The sequence below is a fragment of the Neomonachus schauinslandi genome, chromosome 5, assembly GCF_002201575.2.
Source record: "Neomonachus schauinslandi chromosome 5, ASM220157v2, whole genome shotgun sequence".
Taxonomy (NCBI): Eukaryota; Metazoa; Chordata; class Mammalia; order Carnivora; family Phocidae; genus Neomonachus; species Neomonachus schauinslandi.
In genome coordinates, this window is record NC_058407.1 from 4,874,307 (window position 1) to 4,897,850 (window position 23,544).

The following is a 23,544-nucleotide window of genomic DNA, read 5'->3' on the forward strand; positions in this document are numbered from 1 at the left end:
CTGGCCCCTCCTCCATCACCTCTTAGTTGGAAGATTGCAGTAGCCTCCTCACTGCATCCCCTGTAAAAACAAACAAACAAAAAACAAACAAAAAAACCCCACCACCAACAAAACCCAGAACAGCTTTATTGAAGTACAGTTCACCTATCCTATCATTCATCCGTTTAAAATGCACAATTAAATGGGTTTTTTGTGTATATTCACAGAGATTTGCAACTGTCACCACCATCAATTTTAGAACATTTTCATCCCTCAAAAAGAAACCCCCTGGCTCTCACTCGCTGCCCACCCCCGCCCAGCCCTAAGCAACCACTGATCTGCCTTCTGTCTCTAGAGAGTTGCCTATTTTGGCTTTCCTGTGAATGGAATCACACGATGTGCTCTGTTTATGACCAGCTTCTTTCACTGAGCATAATGTTTCCAAGGCTCATCCCAGTGGTAGCAGGTGGTGGCCCTTCATTCCTTTTTGTGTCTGAATAATATTCCATTGTACAGGTAGACCACAGTTTGCTTGGCTGTTCACCAGTTGACGGGCATTTGGGTTGTTTCCTTCTCTTGGCCACACGAATAACGTACTGTATCACCTCTTGCCCCTTCTGGTATGTTCTGCTTGCCCTGCTTGGTCTCCGCTTCAGGGCACTCTCTGCTTGGTTCTGCTTGGTCTCCGCTCAGGGCACTCTCCATCTCCCTCCTGCACATGGCAGCGCTGTCTCTATGGTTGCTTCCAGCAGCTTCTCTGGCACCTTGAGCATTTCCTTGCCTCTAGAGAGTGCTGGCTATTGTCTCTCTGGGGTCTTTTCCTGTCTGCTTTGTGCTAGACTGTAAGCTCCGTGAAGGGCGGTGGCTCCATCTACTTTACCTCTGCCCCTATATTCTCAAGGCAGTGCTTTGTAGGGACTGAATGCACATTTGTTGAGCGAGTGGATGACCTTGTCACAAGATGGGCATGAGGATTAGCAGTGATTTACCAAATGGTCCTCGCCAAATCCCTAGCCTATAGTAGGCACGCAATAAGTGGCAGGTTCTCATATGTTTGAAATGAGCAGACATAGAAATGAGTAAGACCCACAATTCCCTGCCCTTGGAGACCTCACCAAAGAGTAAGGCATAGATAACCATGTTTCCAGAAAAGTGCTGGGAAAATCACGCTGTGGGAACACCAGCGTTGTTCCTGGCCTGGAGACTGAGGATAGCTTCCTGGAGGGGGTTGGGGGAGGGGTCCTCGAGGACACCTGGGGTTGTGGACGGGAGAAACTGGTGGCCAAGCCCGCTGAGGGACAATGGCCTGAAGAAACCTGCAGGTGCTGTGAGCTTTCTGGCAGTAAGACCATGGGAGAGAGCAGAAGAGGGACATCAGAGAAGGCGAGCTGGGGCCAGAGCAAGGAAGGCATCACTCGCCTGGATGGAAGGCCTGGATTTTACACCGTAGGCTTGGAAAGTGCTCACAGATCAAGAAGGGGCAGGAATGGTGCTGGGAGCAGGTGGGAAGGGAGGAGAGAAAAGGAGCCCTGAACTCCCTCCCTGCTTGGCCCAGCCAGGCCCTGTGAGCTCTTTAGATGTTTGTCCCCTGCATAGGGAGGCTCTCGTATGGACGATGGGACCTGTGCATGACATGGGGGAGGAGGCTGGGAGGCTGCTAGCCCGGTAGCCCTGGGTGACCAGAACTAACAAGCTGTGAGGACAGGGGCACCACTTGGTGATCCTCTTCCTCCTACCTTCACCAGAGCTTAGAGCTGAGGGGTGGAGCTTCTAGAAACCTAGTTAGCAACTCTGGTCAGTTGGTTTAAAAAAATGTAGGTGTGTGTATGTACATATACATATATACGTATTTATCAGTTACGTCTGTATTACTGCTTTTATTTTGACTATAAAGTATATGATAAATGAAATAAGTAACAAATGTGTCAATATGTACCAATAAATATATATATGAAGTGCGTGTAATACGTGCATAATATAAGTCAGTTAATAACTTTTCAGGATTATGTACTGAAAATGAGAGGATTTGTTTTTGAACTAAGAAAATAATTACCATTCTCCTGAAGAAAAATCTTAACTAAGGAAGACGGTGATCAATGTTCTTTTTTTTTTTAAAGATTTTATTTATTTATTTGACAGAGAGAGACACAGCGAGAGAGGGAACACAAGCCGGGGGAGTGGGAGAGGGAGAAGCAGGCTTCCCGCCGAGCAGGGAGCCCGATGCGGGGCTCGATCCCAGGACCCTGGGATCATGACCTGAGCCGAAGGCAGACGCTTAACCACTGAGCCACCCAGGCGCCCCCAATGTTCTTTTTATTATTTCTCTTAACAATGAGGAGATAAAGAAGAATTCTGCTTTCAAAAAAAGTTTTTATTGTAAAAGCAACACATGCTTGCTCGGAAAAAGGTTCATAGTACGAATCTGAAGGTGCGAAAACACAAGCCCCCTTCTTTCCACCCCGTCCTTGCTTGGGGATGAGAGCAGGGCATGTTCTGTGCACACACAAACACCTGTAACACAGATAAACACGTGCAGTGCAGGCACCAAGCATACCATGTCTCAGCTTGCTTTTTACACTTGACATCCTGTTGTGCACATCTGTCTTGGGAAGAACTTGGTTGAATTCCACAAGCATTGAATGAGCATCCACTGAGTACTGGGCATATGGACGTGATGGCGGGTGGTGTGGTATTAGCAACAGTGACGTCTCATTTTGTAAGGCTTTTTACACTTACAAAATGCTTTCACCGGTCTCTGCAAACATTTTCACATATCGCTGGGGAGACAGATGTATCCACCGTTTCCTATCCCTTGAAGCTCAGTGAGGCGTCTGCATGAGCTGTTCAACCACCGGGCTCACTTGGGCAGCAGGTGGGAGGGTGTGCTCTGATGGGGTGCTTGGGGGATCGCTCCAAGGAGGTGACGCTTCCACCTGTAGAGAAGCAGAGAGACAAGTTGCATAGAGACGCATGCCTTGGCTGTCTGCAGCACCATACTCTTCGACGGGTCTGTCTGTTCCATCACCTCTTTGATGCTGTCTTTTTATTTGATTGTCAGGATAATCCCATGACTTGGGGGCAGGCCGGGCAGGGGAATCTTTCCTGCTGGACAGATCGGAGAAGGGCAGCTTCCCAAGGTCAAACAGCTTGGGACCGCTGAGACGGTGTCTTCTGTTGTAGAGTCAAACGTGATGTAGCCACAAGAGCAGAGACCCTAAAGTCACACACCGCAGTTCATATCCCAGCTCCCCACATCTGGCTGGGTAGCCTTGGACAAGTCATTTTGCTGCCTTGAGCTTCCTCTCCGTAAAGTGGGTGTAGTAATAGGACCTATCTCAACCAGGAAGCGAAGGGGTAGATTGAAGGGAATTGTGGTCCCTGCATCCGTGACCACAGAAGACACCTGCTGAGCCCCGCCCTGCGCCTGGGGTGCCACCACCTTTGCATTGCTGCTCAGGACTCTTCCCCACGTCCTTTTCCAAGTGAGGGTGTCCTGTTGCCCCGTGGCTCGTGATAGAACCTTCTTCTCCAGCTAGTCCAGGGTTCGCTTTGATATTTAGCCTCTTAAAACAGCTGCTGACGGAGCTGTACAATTGATTTCAATTAGCTTTGAATTTTTTCAATGAGATGACTCTGATAATAACTTTGGTAATCCCACGATGCCTCATTAGAGCTGCTGGCTATGATGATTAGCCCTGTGATTTAGCAAGTTTTTCCTCCGATACCTTTGTCTGTCCGGGAAGCGAGTCACGGGCGTGCTGCCGTTTTCACATCACTTGGATGAGCCCATACGAAACGCGCCGCTGCCTGGTTGCCCACCGGAGCTGGCCGCTGGGCCCGAGCAAGCGCCTGCCTTCTCCAGCCACATGGGCTCTTGCCGCCAAGCAGCATTTTGGCATGGTGACACGCGGGGGACTCAAGGAGGCCCTTATCCCAGACACGGGGGGGCTTCAGGGGAAGAGGCAGGTTTCCGGAGGAGGGTGCAGCATGGCTACGCTGTTTGGAATGTACATTGTTTAAGGAACTAGGACTCTGGATTTGATTTCTCTACCAGAATAGGGCCGCCAAGAAGGTTTTTAACTTCTGTCTCCGAGAGGCATGTAACAAAGAGGTTCAGCACAGGCTTTATAACTGGACAGAGAGGAGTTGTAGACCCAGCGCCATCCTCCTGTGTCTGTCCCACATTCAGTGGCTGTAAAATGGGAATCAGAGCCCCTTGCAAATTAGGTAGCAGAGAGTGGCATGCGGTAAGTGCTCAAGAAATGACATGAGAGAGGTGCTCAGAGGGTTCTACAGGACGATGCATTAAGCCCCGGGTCCTCAGCAGGTGGGACCTGGTGGTCATCTTCTGATTCTCCATCCTCAGTCCCAGCTTCCTTGTTCGAGGCTAGCCTGAGCCAAGCCCCTCCTCGGCCTCTCTTGGACCAACCCATTCACTGTTCACATAACCCTTTGGAGAAAGCCTACTCCTAATTTCTATTTTATTGAGGACAGGCTGAAGCCCAGAAAGATCGAGGGGCTTGTTGACATGACACAAGCAGTGAGTGGAGGGGCTGTAATCCAGTTCCGGGCCTCATGGTCCTCGCCCCTCTGCTGGAGTGGGGGGGGGGGCAAGGGGGCGGGGATGATAGCACTTCATGCCACGAGTTAGAAAAGGGTCCAGGACATGCGTTAAGATAAAAGTTAAGTGGAATTAGCATGTCAGAGACAAGGCCTGGTGAATTCGAGGTAGCTGGTCCGTGATGATGAGTGGGACCTTCACTCTGGAGTACAAGGTCATAGAACTTTGGTGGAGACCTTGGTCTGCATCCAGTCTCTGCATGGGGCACCAGGGTGGGGAGTGGGCGGCAGGCTGGGTGCAGGGAGGGGTCTCTGCAGCATGGAAGCTGAGGTTCGGACTGGCCCCAGAGCACACTCTCCTCCCCATCCTCGGGTGAAGAGCCCCTGGGTCCGCGCCCTCCCCTTCTGCTTTGCTGGCCCTCCCTTGGCCCCCTCTGGCTCTGCTACTGGGATTCTTCTTGTTTTTAGTGTTATTTCACACTGCAGTGTGGAGGCATCTTCTCATTTTGAAATGGCCTCTGTTTTCCAAAGGAACAAACATGCTTCCTTAGGATTTTTTTTATTTTTTATTGGTGGTTACTTATTGTTCTGTGGTAGCAGTTTCCAGAGCGTGGTGAGAAACTGCTGATCCAGCTCCGTTCTGGTTTCAGCCTCCGCCTGCCGACAGCGGGCATCCCGTGCGGTCTCAGCTGGGCCGCACTTTACTTTTTTTTTTCTTTTTGCTTGGCATCTGTGTCAGTCGTTTTAAAACAGCAGAAAGAAGTGCTTCCTTGGGGGATATTCGGGGTTGTTTTTTTGTCCAAGGCTGAGTGGCTCCTCAGCCTCCAAGTACTTAAAACAGGAGGGGCAGGTGGCTGGATCTTTATCTCGAAGTGGGGATAATGCTGTTTCCCAGGCCAGGTTGTCCTGAGGATTAGTGAGGATGTGCAGACCAAGTGCCTGGCGTAATTCCCAGCATGCAGCAGGGCAGTGGGGTTAGAGGGAGCGGTTCGCAGAATCACTTTATCAGCCATAGTGGGCGACGCAGAAAGCGGGCAGCACCCAAAGAGGTTACTGCCCTGGAGAAGTAGATGGCTTTCAGTCGGGACAGAAACCCCTGGGTTGCTGTTGTGTCCACGGATTGGTGTGGCCCCCGCTGGGACTGAGTCATGAATTTGGGATTTGGTGGAAATTGAGGGTGGGTGTCCCCCCAGACTTGGCATGACGGCTCAAAGCACAAGATGGGAGAGCCACGGGAGGGGGAGCATTGTGGGGCGCCTCTGCCAAGCCCATGTCACCTGTGGGAAACTGAGGCCCTGCGCGGGGGATGGGGATGGCACCCAGGAACCAGAATGGAGCCCTGGGGGACACCAGTCTTCCTGATCACACACCACAGTTGTGCGAGAATTGCCTGTCGTTTTTGTTCAAATAGGTACATTTCATTCATTGGAGGGTGTTTTGGGGAAGCATCCTGGTGGGGGTTCGCTGTGTGACGTGCTGCGGTCTTGCACAGGATGTCCTCTATGACAACAGGACCGCCAAGAATGGACCCCAGGGCAACACCCAGGGGGGGCGGTTTTCAGAGCCATCCTTAGACTTTAAGAGCAGTTGACCCCCTGATTGGCACAAATAGGGGACTGGCAACGTTGGCAGGACCCAGCACATTCTGGAATTGCCCATTTTATGAGACTCACTGAACCAGATTGCAGCTCTCTAGGTGCAGGTAAGTTTCAAAAAGCTGCTTCAGAAAGAGTCCCTGCAGGGGTGTTTGTGACCCAGCTTGCCCGCGTGCACTCCTGCCTTCAGAGACTGACTGTGGGCTTGCGTGGGGAGAGTCACCCTCCTAAACGGAAAAGGTGCTAAGAGATTGTAATATGAGGGGAGCAGTCATCTTTAGGGGAAATCATGACTGCCTTTTCATCTCTTGCGTGGAAGCAGCAAAAAGTTACTTGAAACACCTGTTGGGAGAGGTCCATTGGGGTCTCCCTGGGGGGTGCCAGCAGGCTGCCCCTGGGTGATACTGTAATCCATCTGGGGAGAAGTTTTTTGCCCCACAAAAGAGAAAAAGGCAGGGATGGGGCAGGGGAGAGAGAGAAAGAGAGGGAGATGTGTTTCTCTTTGATGTCATTCAGGCGGAAAGCCAATCTGTGCATGTAAATGAACTTGAAAATGCAATTAAAAATATATACATATTAGAGACTGTGATCCAGAATTTAACGTGAGATGCAGGTTACAAAGTGACAAGCAGCATTTCCTACAATCAGTGATACCAACTCTTCTCTGTGATTAATGCGTCTCGTCTCAGTGGTAATAAACGCACCACAGATAAATGCCAGAATTATTTCTTAAACTACCGTTTGACAGCCCCACTGAATGCAGAGTTTTCTTTGCCCACGTCGCCAGCCTCCTCCCAGCTGCCACCGCCAAGGGGGCACGTGCTCAAGAAGGCCCCTCCAGGGGCTCGTCCTGGCTTGACAGAGGTGACACGACAGTTGCGGGCATCATCGTGGGCAGAGATCAGAGAGGTCCTGAATGCGGCCACGGCTGCAGCACCAGCCGGTGGGCACGTCACAGGGAGGTTGCGAGGAACCACCTATGGCCTGCATCTAAAGCAGGAGCCGGGACCTGGGGGACCTGGGGTGTTAAGTGTAGGGAGGGGGCTGGAAGGGAACAGGGTGACAGAGCTCTCTGTGACATAAGCCCTTCCTTGAGAAGGCAGTTGTGGAGCGAAGGCCTGTGGAGGCTGGAGGAGTGAGCCTCGTGGTTCTCTGCAGGAAGAGTGTTCCATCCAGAGGTAACAGCCTGTGCAAAGGCCCTGAGGCGGGGCGCGCCTGGCATTTCCAGCGGAGGCCAGTGTGGCTGGGAGAGAGTGACACGTGAATGTGAGGGAGGTCGGGGAGCTGATGGGACGGGGCGGGGGGGCTGTCCTCTCCAGCACGACCGACCCTGCCCTTAAATCGTCAACTGGCTATAATGTATAAGAGGGAGCAGCCCTTCCATGGCGCAGAATTTTGAATAGAGGCTGGAAGCTACCGGATGGGCAATTTTAACTTCCAAGTCTGGAGAGATTCCCTGATGAGCTGTCCCAGGATAGAATTGGTTGTTCTGAATCCTTTGTCCACCAAACCAGCATCTAATCAGCCAAGGGGAAACAGCAACCAACGGCAATTGGATGGGAGACCAGGCTGGTTCTCCGTACGCTGAGATCCTGTTCAGAAATGCTAAGGCTCATCAAGGATTCTGTAACTGCCTAATTACAATCTGAGATGTGCTCACTTATGCAGAATTGCAAACTTTGACCCCGTGGGCCAGTGCGTGGTCCTGCTGAGGGCCGGGCCCTCTGGAGAGACCATGCCCTGCAGTGGGGTGGGGGCAACATGGCCTGGCACCACCCGTCACCCGTCACCCCGTGGCCTGGGCCCCATGCAGCCTTCTCCTTTGATACTTCAGGAGAAACCAGAAAGTGCTGCATCTGTGAGATCTTGTGAGGTGTGGATTTGGGTAGTGCATGCATTAAGGCCTTTTCTAAATGCTGCTGGCCCAGGGGGACACCGCTGAAGCCAGATCCAAGCTGTGTCCTTCGCGGTGCGTCCTCTGATCGCCTTTCCAAGTTCCCTCCCCGAGCCCCACTTCCTTCCTCTTCATCATCCAGGCCTAGCTGAGGTGGGCTGGTGTCCCTCCTCCGGGCCAGTGCCCCTGCAACAGCTCCGTCGCACTGGGTCATGATCTAGTAACGTCCTGCCCCATCTCCCCCAGTCAGCGTCTCGCGTGGCGTCCACGGACTGAGCACTCAGCTTCTGTAACCTTCAGGTGCTAAGACACGAGCGTCTGAGAGTGAGCCCTGAGAGTCGGTGGTTCTGGGCTTGGCCCCCTCTGGCTCTGCTGGTTGTCTCTGAGACAACCCCCTCCCCACAGCCCCTGTCAGGGGAAAGCGGTCGATTGCCCGGCTGGAGGGCCGTTGAGGATCTTCGGGAACATTCAGCTCTCATTTAGGTAAGTAAGTGGAACTCAAAGATATTTCTGTAAATGAAACGGGCCTGCAGCCGCCCCGGCCGAAGTCGGCGCCTTGTTGAAGTTATTTTATTAACAAGTTCTGCTGAGTGGGCTCGAATGGGGACTGCCGCTCTCATATTGTTGATCTAATTATAAACACGAGGGACAGGACCAAATAAGTAGCCTTTAAAGGGAGAAGAGTCTGGCAGCTTGGCTTAAAGTGTCCTTTAATGAACTTCTTTGGTACTTGTATCTTAGCAACACATTTTATTACATCCTGATGCAGCTGGATGCGTGCACGGTAACTTGTCCCCTCCCCCGCTGCCCCCGCGCCCGGCGCTCTTTGGCGACGGCGGGAAGAATGTACCGACCCGCTTTCCCAAGGCTCTGTGTGCGTCTCTCCTGCTTTGTTTGGTTGGTGAAGAAGGCAAACACGGCACCGGGAGTGGGGACCTTGCAGGCTGGCTGGAGCTGGCACGGAGGGGACCCTGGCCCGGGCCTGGAAGGTGGGCGGCCCTCCCGCAGCTGGGCTGCCTGTGTGTCCAGATGCTGGTGCTGCGGGCTGTTCGTGGATGTGCTGATTCTCTCCCGGGCGCTCCCCGGGTTTGGGTATTTTTATCTGGATTTCTTTCCTGTAATGACTAATTTGGATGTGGTGGAAGTGGGGACGTTTGCAAATCTTTCATGGTAATCAGCAGCCTGTAAGCGGGGATGGAGGAGTGTTCTAGATGAAGTGGACATGGTGGGGAGGGTGCTGCAAGAGCGGAAGGAGGACTGGGACACTGGGCCTGGCTCCGCTGCTCGGAAGCCCAGGGAGCTCAGCCGGTTACTGACCTTCTCCGAGCTTAACTTTGTTGGCGGCTGCATGAGTGTCTTGGGGCAGATGACCACAAGCGGGGGGCTCACAACGACATAAATTCACTGTCTCCCAGTCCGGACTGAGCAGTCTGAAATCAAGGTGTGGGCAGGGCTGTGCTCCCTCCTGAGGCTCGAGAGGAGGATCCCTCCTGCCTCTTCCAGCTCCTGGGGGCTCCTGGTGCTCCTGGGTTTGTGACTGCCTCCCTCCCGTCTCTGCCTCTGGCTTCATGTGGCCATCATCCCTGTGTCTCTGTCCTCTCCTCTTCCCATAAGGATCCCAGTTGCTGGATTTAGGGCCTGCCCTAACCCAGTGTGACCTCAGCTTAACTGATCACATCTGCAGACATCCTAGTTCCACATAAGGTCACACTCTGACATTTTGGGTGGACATGAATTTGGGGGTGACTATTCAACCCAGTGCACCTGCCAGTTGAAGGTAATCACACTGAGGGTTGGGGGATCAGAATCGATGGTGGTCCCTTGATGTTAGCCCAATGCCAGGAATGCCTTGGGCCCCCACTGTGTTTGCCTTTCCCAACCTTTCCTTACAGTTGGGAGCTGAGAGAGGAGCTGCCGAAACGGTGCTCCATCATGAGCAAGAGGGTGGCCATATTTTCTGAATGTGTTACCCAGCAGTTGGTGTGAATATTGGACATCAGGACCATCCCCAGAAAACCTGGGGTGTGTCATTTATTATAGCTGGTGGTCACCAGAAGTGGAGAGTTTGACATGAAAACCAGCCAGGCGATGGTTTCGCCCTGATTGGTTCTCATTCACTAGTAGGGAGAGGTGCTCCAGAACACAGTAGATGGTGAGCAGGAACCCGCCCCTGCTGGGCGGCGTGGAAGCTCCCACTTGTCTTGTAGGAAGGCGGAGGGCACTGGCTGGAGTCCGAGGCTCTCCTCCTCCGGGCTCCTACCTCCCAGGAGCTTTAGGGAATTTGTTCCAGGCACATGTCTCCACGGGCCTCAACTTTCACATCTGTGAAATGGCTGTGAGGAAGGACGCTGCCTCCAAGGCCCGTGGTGGGGATGAAATTCACTATGCGGAGCCCATCTGTAAACTGCAAATTGCCACGTGTTGGTTTGGGTTTGCTGTCCCGTGGCTGTGGTCGGCTCTCCTGGGTGACTGGGAGGCCACATCCTCTCTGGTCTGCCCGAGAACTGTTGTCACAGGCTGGAGGGTGGAGCCATATTGCCCTGTGACAGGCCCCCTGCTACCCGGACTGCTTCCAACGACCTCGACTCCTGCTCTCGCTCCCATCTGCCAGGCGAGGAAACCGAGGCTCGGAGGGGCACAGTTACTCATCCACGGGCTTAGCTTGGGAGCTGCACGTGAACTCAGTTGTTCCCCGGGTGCGAACTCAAGCACCTGCACGTCTGTGTGTCACACTGCCCGCCAGCCGTCCCAGGGGCTGGGGACACTGCATGTGTGTGTGGCATTTGGGGTTCACATGGGTCTCCCCTGTACCTGATGCCCTGCGCTCCTCGGCATCTCAGGGAGTGGCGGGTGGAAGGGGGTTCCTGTGGGACTGAGTGAGGAACTGGAGTCCCTGCTGTGTCCCCAGGGCCCTGCTGGGTCAGGCTTTGATCTTTCTGCGTCATTCTCTGCATCTGTAAAGTGGGGATGAGAGGTCACTGTGCACTTCGCAGGGTCATTGCAAGAGCAAAATGGAAACACGAGGGGAAATCGGGAGACTCGGAGGGCTGCGCATGGGGCTGCTGGGGCCACGTGGGTGGCCTGGAGTGTCCACTGTCTTCCCCATCCCCACCACCACCACTTATTTTGCGCCTACTGTATGCCAGCCGTCTTCCACGCCATAGTGCCGTGTCACTCCTTGGAACAAAGCTGTGATCCCTGTTTACGGGAACAGGAAGTGACGCAGGAGCCCTTCAGTAGGGGGTGTGGTGAGCGGCCCAGAGCCAGGCTCGGACGGAGCTGGGGGAGAACCCTGGAACCCTCCCACGCCTCCCCAAGCGGAGGCTTCGTTCCTCGTGTGCGGGTTACACTTGACAGCGATCCCTGTGCCTTCCGAGGCTTCTGGAGCTCAGCGGGGGACGCGGTCAGTCATCACCCTTGCTCTGCTGCTGCCCATGGTGGAGCAGGACTGGAAGGCGTGGCTGGTGGGGAAGGCCGTGGGCTGGCCATCTCCCCGGCTCCCGAGCGCCAGCTGGGGGGCTCAGGTCTGTCGGCCCCTAAGACCACGCCGAGGGGCTCCCTCCCGGGGTCAGTCCCCCTGGCCAGGGTTCGGCAGGGAGCCCTGTCATGCTCCAGCTCTTGCCGCCTGAAGGCACAAAGTAGCAAAGAAAGAGGCCGCCATGGACCACCGTTCTGCTCCTTTTATTTCGCCCCCTGTTGTTACCATACACTGCGTCGGAAGATTCCGCAGGGCTGCCGTGTGTCAGCGGCTAGTTGGTAGGTAAACAGAATCCGGAATTGTCCCCTCACAAAGCGGGTCTGGAAGGGGCTGCTGTTTCATGCTGCAATGGAAAGACCCACTGTGTTCCCACTCGGTTCCGGCTGCCCCAAGCGGCATGGGCTGTGCCCCGGGGACGCTTGGAGCCTGTGAGGCTCTGTTGGTCAGGCCCCAGGTCTCTGCTCTTGCTCAGCACTTTCCTTTTGGGGCCTCCAGCCCTTGGGCTGTGTCCCGTGTTGCTCTTGCCCCCGTTCCATTGGCCAAAGCATGCCACGTGACCCCCCTTGCCAGTGGAGAGGCCCTGAGGGTACAGGACGGGGCAGGGGTGTCGTCCCAGCCAGTTGGGCAGCTGGCTGCCAGACAGGCTCCTGCTCCCGTGGCCCCTCTGCACACCACTTCCCTGTGAGCTGCGGGGCCTAGGATAAGAGGCAGGGGAGGGGCTGGAAGAGGGCGGCCTCTGGAGCCCACAGACCTGGGTCCATGTCTTGCCCCTATGGAAGCCTTCCCCAGCTTGCTCCCTGTGCCCGTGCATACGAGTGCTCTCCCAGCTCCCAAATCCAGCTCGCCCGTTGGGCCAGGTGTAACCCGTGTGTCCTTCAGGCAGTGGCTCGTGACACCCCACTGCCCTGGGCCCTGTTTTGTGTGGGTGGCTCTGGGATTACTTGGGGGGGGGGGTTGCTGTGGGAGGCAGGGTGGCACACGGCGGACAGGCTGGCCTGGCCGGCAGGGGACACAGCTCTCTGCAGTTTTAAAGGAATCCTCTTGCAACCCAGGGGCTGCGCGCATTTTAAAGTCTTTTTTAATTAAGTTTTTCCTCTGGGCCTACAGTAAACATCTGCCGTTCCGTCGGTATTCATCTGTACCCTCGCGTGCTCTGGCCGGGGCGTGTGACCAGCCTGTGGAGGAGGAGGTGGCTGGGGTTGGTGTCACGGTCATCGTCCCTTAAAGTCTTCTTCTTCCCCAGAGGTGCTTGTATGGCCTTTGACACCCCTCCCCCCCCAATCCATCCCTCCCAGTTCGCTGGGTCCCGGCCACATGGCAGAGGGCAGCTTGTGGCTGTAAACAAGACACAGCCTCCGAGGGGGAGGCAGAGAGACAGCGAGAGGACGCTCCGTCAGCGTCTGCGTCCGCTTGTCACAGGCGCTCTGCTTCAACCTCCCGCTGACCATGGCAGCTCCAGGGACGGAGCGCTCCGTTCTCTTTGGGAAGCATCACGATGTGATTCTCCCCATTTTGCAGATGAAGAAATTAAGGGCTAGAGAGATAAGTGACCTGCCTGAGGCCCATGGTGAGTGAGGGGCAGCGCCAGGATTCCAGAAGCATCTACTTGACCCCAGCAGGCACTTGTATCCCCATTTTACAGATGAAGAAACTGAGCCCCGAGAGGTCTGTGACTTTCCCCAGTCACCCACCTTCTAGATGGTGGTGCTCAGATTGGCACCCAGGTCTCCCCTTTCCCTGGGCTGTGTGGCTCCCAGAGACCTGGGGGTAGAAGGACATGGCATGCAGCCCCAGACTCGAGATCACTTGGCTGGCGGGCACTCTTGCTGCCCTGTCCCCACTAGGTGCACCAAGTCCCCCAGTGGCTGAGCCAAAATGCACTTGTAGAGGGCTGACCCCTCGCATGACAACCCCGGCTCAGTATTCGTCACGCATATGCTGTTGGAGGAAGAAAGGAGGGATTTGACAGGGAGGGTTTGGTTTTTGGTTCAGATCTGGGGCCCCCTGAATCAGTTCCAGTGCCTCCTGATCCCATTCTTCCATCCCTCCATCCACCCCTGGGGGAGACCTTTGTGACCCGTGGACCAATTGACGATGCGGTGCTGGGGGTGGCGCTCCATGGAATTATGAGCTAACTGCCCTCCAGGAGCTCCACGTCACCCCAACAACAGCTGTGGAGCAGCCTGGGGTGTGGTGTGGTGGCCAGAGACGGCAGCCGTTGGTGCTCTGGGCGATCGGAGAATGGGGACACTTCTGGCTCTGGACCCTGACTCTGAACAACTCTCCATGGGTTCAACCCTCAGATCCCATCTCTGACCTCTGTAAGTCTTGTGACCTTGAGCAAGGTATTGGCCATCCTGAAGCCTCCATTTACAGCCCATAACAGAGCTCCAGAGCTCACATGGGTGCGAGTCCTCGGAGGGGTTGCTCTGCACGGAGCAGGGCTGGGGCTGGAGGGGCTGCTCTGCACGGAGCAGGGCTGGGGCTGGACTGCCCTCTGCCCCTGCCGCAGGGCCGCTGGCCAGTGGGGGCCACCTGGGACTCCAGGGAACACGGTGTGGAGACCGATGACTTGAGGAAGAAGATTCAGAAATTCTTTGATGACAAGCCTCTCGTTGTCTGACCTCAGATCACGTCTTCAGCCTCATCTCCCCACACGGAGCTGTTGACCATGTCTCAGACACACAAAATACCTGTGGATTGCCCTTTTCTCTGTAGCAAGATCCTGCTCATCCCCCAAGGTCAAGATCATCTCCCCACCCTCGAGGGAGGCACCTCTGGATTCATTTGGATCAGATCACGGGGGTGGTACTGACGGTCACCGTGGTGGTGGTGGGGGGGGGTTGGTGGTGAGGATGGTGATGGCCATGCTGATACCGGGGATGGTGAGGATGGTGATACAGGGTCCCTGGGGATGGTGAGGATGCTGAGGATGACATCAGGGATGATGGAGCCACTACCGCGAGGGTGGGAGTGTTTTCCGAGCTACCTGACCTGTCATTACCATAAGCCCCAGTGGAGAAATCTTGTCCCCACCATACACTGCAGGAAACACTGCTGGCATCAGGGGCCAGTGCGGCCAGTCTTGGCTTTGCTTCTCTGGGGCCGATCAGACTCCTCAGTAAAACCAAGACCGTGAGGGGCGTTGTCTGTGTCTGACACGTTGGTGCACGACAGTGAAATTTTAATCAGTGTGTAGTGGATGCGCATGTGCCTTATAGAGTGTAAATGGGATAGAAATGTTTTTGCTGTTACGATGCGTCCCTACAGACAGCATGCTGTGTGTGCGTAAAGTGGAAACAAAAAGCTTTGGAAATAGTTCTAACATGACCGAAGTCAACAGCCAAGCAACAAAGTCCCTCATGCACCTTGTAGGCCCTCCCGGGAACCCCCCCCCCCAGAGTCAAGAACAAGATGACATAAAACATGAAACGTTACCAACATTATTTTTAAAGACTGTGAGGCTCAGATAGCATTTTCCAGGGCAAGTCTATTCTGTGGTTTTGCAGTTACTTTTGGGACACCTGGTGTCACTTAGTAGGTCTTCTTGCGAGCTGTCCCTCTTCTGACCAAGCCTGTGGTTCCGTTGGCTGCCAGTGGGTAATGCTGAGGCTCTGGAAGAAAGTCCCAAGAATAGAAAATAATATGTGATCTTTCTTGAAAGCTCCAACTTTTTAAAAAAAGATTTAGTTATTTATTTAAGTCTTCTCTACACCCAACGTGGGGCCCGAACCCACAACCCCAAGATCAAGAGTTGCACACTCCACCGACTGAGCTAGCCAGGCACCCCTTGAAAATTAAAACTTTAAATGAAAAAGAACAAGATAAGCAATCCTACCACCCTACAAATTTAATTGATGGATTATGGAGAGAGATTTAAATAAAAATAAGCATACATGTCATTCACTGACATAATTGCTACTTCTCATACTTAACATAGAGTTTTTTAACTCTCGGATGACCCTTTCCTCTCCACTACAGTGTTTTCATGCTTTGCAAAAACTCAGGCCCTGATTGGACCTTTGTTCAGGGTCACCTAGATCCTGGCCCCTTGACCGTCTGTCTGCATCTGAATCTCCTGGGAACTCCATCTGCCAGCAGGTGCTTGGTGCTCCTCCATACTTGTGGAACCAGAAGCTCCACCACTAAGCCCAGAAGTATGTGTGACATGCCCCCCTGTGAGATTTTGGAGCCCCTGAAGTGTGAGAACCAGACCTCTAAGTGAGGATAACCCTTCCGCTGGCCACGTGACAAATAGAAAGGTGTGGACAGCATGCTTCTTCAGTCCTTTTCCTCTTTTGTGATGCTGGTGGTGATGCTGGTGGTGGTAATGGTGATGATGGTGGTGGAGATGACTGTGATCATGGTGATGGTGGTGGTGATGAAATTGATGGTAGTGATGAAGGTGGTGGTGGTGGTGGTGGTGATGGTAATGAAGGTGATGGTGGTGATGGTGGTGATGGTGATGAGGTGGTGGTGGTGATGATGGTGATCCTGGTGATGTGGTGATAGTATAGTAATGATGATGGTGATTCTGTGATATGGTGGTGGTGACGACCTGGTGATGAGAATGATGAAGATGATGATGGTGACTGTTGTGATAATGGTGATGGTGATGGTGATGATGATGAAGGTGATGGTGGTGATGGTACAGTAATGATAATGGTGATGGTGATGATGGTGGTGGTGGTAGTGATCATGGTGATGGTAGTGGTGGTGGTGATGGTGATGATCGTGATGATGAAGGTGATGGTGGTGAGTTCTGTAATAGCAGTGATGTGGTGGTGATGAAAATGATGAGGACGATAATGGCGACTATTGTGATAATGTTGATGAGAGTGGTGATGGGGATTTTTGTCAAGATGATAGTGCTGATGGGTGTCCTGCCTTGCTGCCATCAGGGAAAGGTTGAGGAGATTAGGGCACGGAAGTGGGTCCCAGCCCTGGGTCCTCAGAGTACTCACCTTGCACTCTTGAATAAGGTATGGAAACTTCCTGAACCTCAGTTTCCCTGCTTATAAAATGGAAGTAGCCATATCTTTATAAGCTATCGAAGCCTGTGCAACTGTTCATGGTTTTATAATAACTAGAGGATTGCACTCAATTTTATGTAAAGGGGTAGAGGAGGAAAGAGGACTGTCAGTGAGAATGGTTTGTGATGTTAGACTGTTTTCACTTTTATGTCATTGGTATTTAGACATTTCCACTTGCACCTTTCTTAGGATGGATTTTAAAACCTCTTTCCTTAAAAATTTATTTAAAAAACAAACACAGAAAGTGCAAAGGATCAGCAACACAGCTTCCCTTACCTGCCCCTTGGCATGGTGTTGGGGAGAGGCTGGGGTCCCACATCACACACCCCAGCTCTTGTAGCTTTGTCTTCGCTCGGTCTCCCCGCAGGGCCCCTCTGCCATGTCGTGTGCGGCCGCCGCAGGCTCTGCCCCAGTTGGGGAGCTGCCCACGCCAAGTGGCTTGGACGGCTGGACTTCCTGAGAGCCACTGGCTGAGGCTGAGAAGCTCTCTTTTCCCATTTTAGGTGCCTTTGCCTTTGCTCAATCCAAATCAGATTTTGTTTTATCTACTAGAGCTTCATTTCATAATTCTGCTGGCTTTGATCTTGTCATCAGTTTAGACATCTTCCCTTGCTGACTTTTCCTCTTAGCCCCAGGTGCCTCCTTCCTGACACGGGGCCTGATGCTCCTGTAATACATACTCAGCCCTAATGAGCTACTTAAAAAATAAGTATTGATTTCTAGATAAAAATCACAATTAATTTTAAATGCCCTCTGTAAACCTTGTTACAAATAATTGCCAGAAAGCACAAAGTCTGAAATTAATTAAAATCGACAGCCTCATTTGATGCGAGATGTGCTTCTCATTTTTTAGTTATGTCTGTGAGCCTTGTGGATAGTGCTCAGGCAGAAGCAGTGGCCGCTAGATGCCAGGTGGGCGGGGGGATTTGCTGGAGGAGCAGCTCAGCTGCCTGTCCCCAGGTCTGGGTTCACCCAGTCCCAGCTGGCAGCCCTGCCTCCTCTTTATAGTAGTTGGCTGACTTTCCACACCTCCAGTTCCGCATCTGTGAAATGGGTTTACTAATGTTGGCCTCACAGATGGCTGGTGGAAGGTGACAGTGAGCACGTGCCTGCTCAGAGGCTGTGGTCAGTGCTTAGTCTCAGCCTTCTGTCCTCCCCACTTTCCCTGCCCCTGACCAGCCCTGGAAATTTTAACCCACACATCAGTTGTTGGGGTCATATTGTTGGTTCGTTCACTCGCTTAACTTGTGCCGTGAGATGAACGGAAGCTGATGAAAACACATGGCTGGGGGGGCCAGCCAGGCAGAGATCCCCTCCTCTGGACAAAAACTCTGGTGCTGAGGGTGGGGAAGCAACTTGATCGAGGCCAGGCGTGAACCTTCCACGCTACCACACTGCTGACCTCGGGAGGCTGGCGGGGTCATCGGGAATTGGCCATGGCCAAGGCGGAAGGAGCCACCGGGGGCCCCAGCTCTGAGATTCCCTTGCCCACCCTGCCCCCAGAGTAACATAAGCCCCTTTCTCAGCAGCGGAGGGGATGTGTAGGGGTGAGTACAGCAGCATTGCTAGTAACAGGTGCATTTATGTTAGCTTGCATTCACAGTCAACCTTTTGTCGGTTTCCATTCCAGAGTTCTCAGAATCACTCCAGTGTGTCCTTGAGCACAGAGCCCTGTAGCCCTTCACAGTTCCTTATTGATCCCTGGGTGGCTATTGTTTAGGGCCACAGAGGATCCTGTGCCACCTCCCCTGTCCCACTTCCTGAAGGAGCACAGGTTCAGGGCCAGACCTACCCAGGACTGGTTCTTAGGAACTACTCTGCTGATTACAGGTGCTGGGCAGCTTACTTAGTGTCTCTTAGCACCTTGGTTTCCTCATCTGCAGACAGGAGAGTAACACTACCCTAGCTGTTGTTCTGTTTGTTCACGTGTTTATTGGGGAGGCGGGTGGCGTTTCCTGAGCACCTGCTGTGTGCCTGACCTTGGGCAAGTGCTGGGAAAACAGACCAAGTGCACGGGGCCCCTGCCCTCTACAACAAGCTCATAGCCAGGTCTGGGGACACATCAGGACACCCTGTCTTGGTGGGTTAAAGGGGGAACTCAGAGGTCTGAGGGGGTCCCAGCCAGGGGCCACAGGAGACAGCATCCCTTAGAGGGTGGAGGTGACAGGAAAAGGGCTTCACAGATTGTGCAGGCTGTTAGGACAATGTCTTACCTCCTTTGCTCCCTCTGCTCCGGCTCACCTCCTCCCCTCCTTCTCTCCCAGTCCCTGGGTATCTCTTAGCCCTCTCTCCCCCTGTCTCTTTGGAAGCTTTGGGTTGTAAGGGCCAGTTCCTCATCAGATTTCCTCTATGCCTTGGGTCCCAGCGACAGATAAATGGACCCCCCCAGCCCACCCCATGTCGCTGCAGACGGCGGCTGCAGAGAAGAGAGAACAAAGCTTGGGAGTTATTTATTTATTTCTCGCTTTGCAGAAATGTGTATTTGGAAGCAGCACGGCAAGGTGGAATGGTTTGATTTGATTAGCAAGTCTAAATGTATTAGCAGCAAGACAGAAACGATATTACAATTAGTGGTAATTAGCTGTGCTGATGACTCTGGGTGGCAGTGCAGGCTGACAGTTGTTGCTTCCTGGTCCCGGGTTAGACTAGGAGGGCACTTTACCCTTGTGAAGGGACTCGGCTCCCTGGAGAAGCAGGACCCCGGCCCCGTCGTCCACACATCTGAGTCGCAGCTGATTAGTCACTTCACAGAGACATGTGTGCTGGGCCCACTTGCGTTGTGTAAAATGTTTGTGGGGGGCAGTTGGCCTTACTTTTGGGGAACCGGAACCTTCCAGGATGCTTTGCTTTGGCACCATCGGTAACAAGAGCAGCGGATTCCTTCATACCCTACTCCTCTCTCTACACGATTTTATCGTGGCCCAACCCCGAGCGCCCCATTCCCTTGGGGTTCCCTGTGGGCTCTCTCCCTGAGAGCGGGGCCATGCAGTGTTGCAGGCCCAGCCCGGGCTGCAGAAGATGCCCATGGTTACATTGGCCAACGCGTGGTGGGCGCATGGGAACACTGGGAAGGTGCTGGGCGTAGACTTCGGAGACACCAGGACCACATGCCCACATCTTGACAAGTTAGTTTACCCTCCACCCCATGTTGTCAGTGACTTTGACCTAGGATGTGGGGTGGGGCAGGAGTTCCCCAGCTTCCGGTGGGGGCCCCAGACCTGACAGCATCCTGCAGAAAAAAGCCAAGTGCTTCTTGTGGGGAGAAGAGAACGTTTTGGAGCTAGATGGGTGTGGGGGTTGCCCGACTTTGTGAGCATATTGAATGCCGATGAATTGTTCACTTTAAAATAGTTATTTTTTTTTAAAGATTTTATTTATTTATTTGAGCGAGAGAGTGAGAGAGAGAAAGAGCACAAGAGGGGGGAGCAGGAGAGGGAGAAGCAGACTCCCTGCTGAGCAGGGAGCCCGATGCGGGACTCGATCCCGGGACTCCAGGATCATGACCTGAGCCGAAGGCAGTCGCTTAACCAACTGAGCCACCCAGGCGCCCCTAAAATAGTTATTTTTATGTTATGTGAATTTCACCTGAATTTTTTAAAGCTGCAAATTGCTAAGAGGTATATTTTGAAGGCCCGAATCCTGTAAACAGAGCACATATCAGAGGCTTTAGGGAGCTAAGGTTTCTGAAAACACAGAACTGGTATTGGAGATGATCATGGATACTGAGTTGCCTCTGGGATGGAGGGAGTGCAGGAGTGAGGAGGGGAGAGGGGCACCGCTCCCCACCCCGCTGAGGCCCCAGGGGCATGGTGAAGGCCCAGTGCAGGAGGTGTAATCCTTTGGGCAAGAGTGAGGAAGAAGTAAAAGAAAAGTGAGCCCATGTGCGACCATATCAAGTTTCCGCCTCTGGCTACCCTCCAGGGGCTGCAGGAAGGGGCAATGTGCCTCCGTCATGTGGGAGGAGGCAGCCCCACCTGCCTTGGTCACCGCCAGTGGCTCTTGTGCTCGTTAGAGACCACAGCAGCCTCCCTGGCCTCAAGGTGGACTTGGCCTCAGCGGTGGCATCTGCCAGGCCTGCTTGGAGAGGTGGCCCCGGACGGCAACTCCTTCCCATCCCCCCCAGCCCCTACCATCAGGAGGATCCTCTGGGTTCCGGATCTGTTCCAGGCCTGGAGCAGGTATGGCAGGTGCAGCAGGGTGAGACAGGCATGGTCTGCCAACGGGGGCTGTTGGCCTAGAACCACCCGAGCCTGGGTGGTGTGCTGTCCGGGGGAGCTGGAGAGGCATACAGCTCGAGAAAATGCTTTCTGAACTCTTAAGTGTGATTAGAGTTTAGGGACTATTATTATCGGTGGGGGGCGGGCATCAAGAAAGCATTGAGCTGGGTAGTGGGAACACGGGCTCTTGTGAGGTGAGGACCCTGGGCCTGCCTCACTCGGGAGCCTCACTCGGGGGCTCTGGGCAGACCCCGCACAGCACATCAGCCTGTCCAGTCCCCTAAGGGACATGTATCTGGTCCCTTGAAATGCACCCATGGTCCAGAGCCTTTTGACAGAAGCTGGAACCCAGCACCCAGGGGTGCCAAAAAGATGCTCAGCCCTACCCACGTCCAGGAAATAATGCCCATGAAAACCATAGAGATTGATTCCTCCTTGAGGATGCTGACGGTGCCCAGGGCCAGTGAGCACACAGACCAGCCCAACCTCCTACGCAGTGCTCGAGGGCCAGAAATTGGGGGATTTGGAAGACAATTTGGAGTCATCCAGTAAACCTAAAGATAGATACACACATCCTATAACCAGAAGTCCTACTTCTGGATGTGTGTCTCGGAGAAAGTCTTACGCAGGTGAACCAGGACTTCAGCACATTCCTAGCAGTCCAAACAAAACAAACAGACGTGTGCTGACCCTCGATGGGTCAGTAAGTACACGCATGCGCCATGGGGCAGTGAGGAGGAGGACCAGCCGGGCCACATGCAACAGCAGCGAGTCTTAGGAATGTGGAGTTGAGTCCAGAATGGATGTTGCAGAGCACTTTGGTATGAGTCCATCTATATAAAGTTCAAAAAGGTGCAAAACAAAACTTATCTTTTGATACATCTATTTTAATACAAAAATTGAAAATTCAGGGAGTGGTAAGTACAAAATCATTGTTACCTGTACATGGGCGGGAGTGGGGAGGGCACTAGGGGTATTTCAAAGCTAGTATTCGTTTTACTTTGTTAAGCTGGGTACTGGGTACACAGATGGTTTGTTATTTTTTTTTTCTTTTTAAAGATTTTATTTATTTGACAGAGAGAGAGACAGTGAGAGAGGGAACACAAGCAGGGGGAGTGGGAGAGGGAGAAGCAGGCTTCCTGCGGAGCAGGGAGCCCGATGTGGGGCTCGATCCCAGGACCCTGGGATCATGACCTGAGCTGAAGGCAGATGCTTAAGGACTGAACCACCCAGGCGCCCCAGTGGTTTGTTATTCTTTAAACAATACACATTTTATCATTTCTGGTGTGTCTTCATTACCTAGTAATAACGCATGTACATTTAAAAAGTGAACCTGCAGGTGTGGAGGGTCCTGCCTCGTGCCTGGTGAGATTATGTGCTTTAGAGAAGGCAGACGGGGGCAGGGCTGTCCTTGGCCATACAGCCTCCAGGGACAGGGCATTTCCAGCTTCCCAGGAGCAAAGTTGTGTAACCTTTGGAAGACCGAATGGTCAAAATGGCATAATGCCAGATGTGTAAATTGTGAAATGTAAGTCCTAAGTCAGCTTTTTTTTCTCCCCCTAAGGCGGTGTAAAGGCCGCATTTTAAAAGTTTTGTTTTTTAACCCAGATAAATTCTGGAAATGCAGTGAAACCGCTTAGCGCCCTCTCCTGGGCAAGGCCAGGTGGAACCCTGTTGTCCCGGGTGGTAGGACCGCTGGGCCCCTGTGGGTTCAGCACCACGGACAGCGCCAGCAGCTTTCTAGCCCGATGGGGCATGACGACGAGCCTGGAGATAAAGGGTTGGAATCCTGCTTCTTGCAGTTGTTAGTTGTGTGGCCTTGGGCAAGTCTCTTAGGAGGCTGGAGGGGCTCCCTTCCTCAGGGAGCACCAAGTGAGGGAAGCTACTGCCATGGCACCCAGCACGGGCTCTGTGCTCCAGAAACGGCCATCCTGGTTAGAAAACCCTTTGTGCTGTTGAATGGGAAAGGACTGAAGGGTGGTCAAGGGGCTGGGATGGGCAGGCCAGGGCAGGAGGTGCCAGATAAGTCCTGCTGGTTGGAACCATGTGACTTGTGAGGGACTTCCCAGTCACCACCATGAGTGGTCACTCGTGTAACCAGGCTCTGCATATGCTTCTAGGCTGGCTGGTAGGGTATGGGGAGTGGACAGGAGCTCCACTGTGGCTCTGTGGGCACCTGCCCATCCACCACCTGCACTTCTGCTCAGGACCAGCCTCAAGGCGGCCAGACGAGGAGTGAGGCCAGGCAGGTGCAGGCATTGCCTTGGGTTTGTCTTAGTGGTGAAGCAGGTGGAGGGAGCAGAGGGATCTCGGCCAGGAGCTTGGACCCTTGGCGCTCAGGCCCTGGAGAGGAGGTGGCTTGATGCACTTGGGGAGGGTAGTGAGATGGAGGTGGTGGCTTCTGGAAAGTCCTTTGCTCTGTTCTCTTTTCTCAGTGAAATGAGAAGCAAGGCCCTCAGCTGAGTGTGGGGATACAGGAGGGATGGGGGAGCAGGTGGAGGAGAGGTGTGAGAAGAGAGGAAAAGGCTCTGTGCTGGAGGAAGGGCAAAGGCTGAGGGAAGATATCAGGATTCTCTCAACTTTAAATTCTAGGCCCTTTGTTTTCAGCACAACACCACTCATTTGTTAAATCACATTTCTTTTTGATTTATTTATTCAGTGATTGGGCACTGAGCAGTATTATAGGATCTAAACTTTCGGTAACAGCAAGAACGTTACACCATTAATTGGAATGAATTGGTTGGCATCTGTATCTCCATATACTACCCTGATCTTATTAAATCTAAAT

At 53.3% G+C, this 23,544-nt stretch overlaps 1 protein-coding gene across 2 annotated transcripts in view; it reads left to right on the forward strand.

The window, feature by feature from the left end:
• The window catches only part of PHF21B (PHD finger protein 21B), an 88,011-nt gene that overhangs the window by 5,435 nt on the left and 59,032 nt on the right, over window positions 1-23,544 (forward strand). The gene's annotated exons all lie outside the window — the stretch shown is intronic.